The sequence below is a fragment of the Saccostrea cucullata genome, unplaced genomic scaffold, assembly GCF_032062105.1.
Source record: "Saccostrea cucullata isolate Sc308-1 unplaced genomic scaffold, CSIRO_AGI_Scuc_v1 ctg2552, whole genome shotgun sequence".
In the NCBI taxonomy this organism is placed as follows: Eukaryota; Metazoa; Mollusca; class Bivalvia; order Ostreida; family Ostreidae; genus Saccostrea; species Saccostrea cuccullata.
The window spans coordinates 29,605-31,817 of NW_026937656.1; the positions used below are offsets into that span (position 1 = coordinate 29,605).

At 29.5% G+C, this 2,213-nt stretch overlaps 1 long non-coding RNA gene across 1 annotated transcript; it reads right to left on the reverse strand.

Annotated features, from left to right (window-relative positions):
• Positions 1-521: 521 nt before the first annotated feature.
• LOC134248606 (uncharacterized) lies at positions 522-1,867 on the reverse strand. The gene is made up of 3 exons (XR_009988081.1): positions 1,660-1,867; positions 1,229-1,309; positions 522-708 (listed from the first exon to the last, which is right to left on the reverse strand). It is a non-coding gene; the product is annotated as an uncharacterized LOC134248606 (long non-coding RNA).
• Between the last annotated feature and the right edge of the window lie 346 nt (positions 1,868-2,213).

Genomic DNA, 2,213 nt, shown 5'->3' on the forward strand with positions numbered 1-2,213 from the left:
TGATTCGGTTATCATTCCATACATACAAAAATACTGTAATAATTTACAAAGAAAACATACAATGTATCAGAGGTAATAATTTGTAACTTTAAAGTATAGATTTTGCAAACAGATTCATAAAAGTTAGAGGAATCCCACCATAAACTGTATATGATACTGTAGATCACTAAATTTTCGCTACACCTTATTTTCGCGAGATTTTCATTGACTCTTTGTAAGCGAGACATAATTTTCACGAATAGTTGTTATTCCTCTATATAATCGTAAGGAATACTTTTATACGCGAGAATTAAATTTTCGCGAACGCATTGTCTCGCGTAATTACGCGAAAATAAAGTTCTCGCGAATAAAAAGTGATTTACAGTAGTGTACAATTTTTAAACTCTTGATGTAGTTCAACAAAATAAAGAGAATACATTCAGTACATGTATGGTAATAGGATAAACTTGCTATTTTGCTTTTTGTCTTATTGGCTAACAAAGATCAATGTAAACATGTATGCATTTTTAATAGCCATCGTATGCAGCCAGTTGCATCATGTTCAAGAATCCTGACAATTCCTTTGTTTTTATTTCAATACAACAAAGGTGTTCTTTCACAAGGATCTGCAGTGAGCAAAATTCATTCTGTATATTCAGATATTGAAGCATGTCTTATGGTGTGATATGTCCGTTCCTCTTTACTGTCTCCTTCTGGTAGTTCTTTTTTCTGAAAAGAACAAAATATTTTAAAACAAAAAGAACGAAAATACATGTTTTACTTCTTTCTTACACTGCAAATATAGTATGACTATGTCTATATGAATATAAGACACTTCTGAGATACCTTTTTATATAATGTCATGATTTTTTTTAATAAATGCATATAAAGTTGGCCTCATTAATCTGGGCACTTTTGCTTCCAAGGAAATTATTTGGATTAATGAATTGTCCTAATTAAACAAACTTGGTATATAAGGATAAAGATAAAATATTTTAGTTTCTAAATGTAGGCCACACTCTAAGGCCAAGATCATGGGGTTAAAGAAAAAGAAATAAACTCAGCAATAACTGTTCAAGAGTTAATACCAAAGGATAAAGTTTTTGTGGAAATGAAGAATTACATGTACCTGTCAGTGACACATCAATTCATATTCAACTTTAACAACATAACTATTATATGTGGAATTAAAATACTTTTCTTTTTACATCTTGTTCCATTTTTTAAATTCAGTTTTGTCCCTAATTACCTTACTGATATAAATCCAATATTCTTTTGTAACACTGCAGATGACACTTGATTAGTAAAGGATCCTATATTTCCGTGGGATCTGTAACATGATTAAAATAAAATAAAGTAGATAGCTTGATCTATTTAAAATTTTTGTGTATAATTTATTAATAATTTTGATTTAATTTGCAAATTTAGGTATGATAACGTGAAGAAGTCAGTATTGTTTAAAAACCATGTCACTTATAAGTTTTTTAACAATACTGACTTCTTCACATTATCATATCAATTCTTTGGTGCTTCATTTTAAACAATTTCATTCAAGTAGAAAACATATTTACATTTTACAATTGTTTTGGTTATTCAGTTTTGAATTCAATTTACAATATGTCTTTTTATATGTTTATACACAAGCATTTAACCATACATGTACTTAAGTCAATAGAGCACCTAACTAGTGATACAGGGATCTTCCGTTAGATTCTCAGTCCAGACATACATATTCCTCGTTTCCTGTCACACAAGTATGCCACTTTATGTTTGAGTTTGCTGTAGCAGATTCGGCTTGAACTTTCCTGAAATATTAATATGATCTTTTAGAAATTATTGACTCGAGAAAATGCTTCTACATGTATACAATAATACTGTATGTACATTATGGTGTGTAAATAAAAAAATACAAGGATTAAAAATCATTATAAATTATAAATTTAAATTTATAATACATGCATTACAAAACCCCTCCTTTTTACCACCCCTTGGAAAAAATTTCTGTATTTTCCCTCATACATGTGCAAGTGTAAATTGAAAGGAAAAAATACAAACCAATGGCTATCTAGGAGTTAATGTTAAGCGCCCTTGACATTCCTCTTTCCAGGTGACACTTGATCTGGTCACATTATTTCAGCAGAGAAAGCTGAATACACTGTCTAGTCCATAGCTTGCTTCACCTGTAGCATTAAATATTTCTTATATAATCTATGAATATGATATCTGTTTATAAT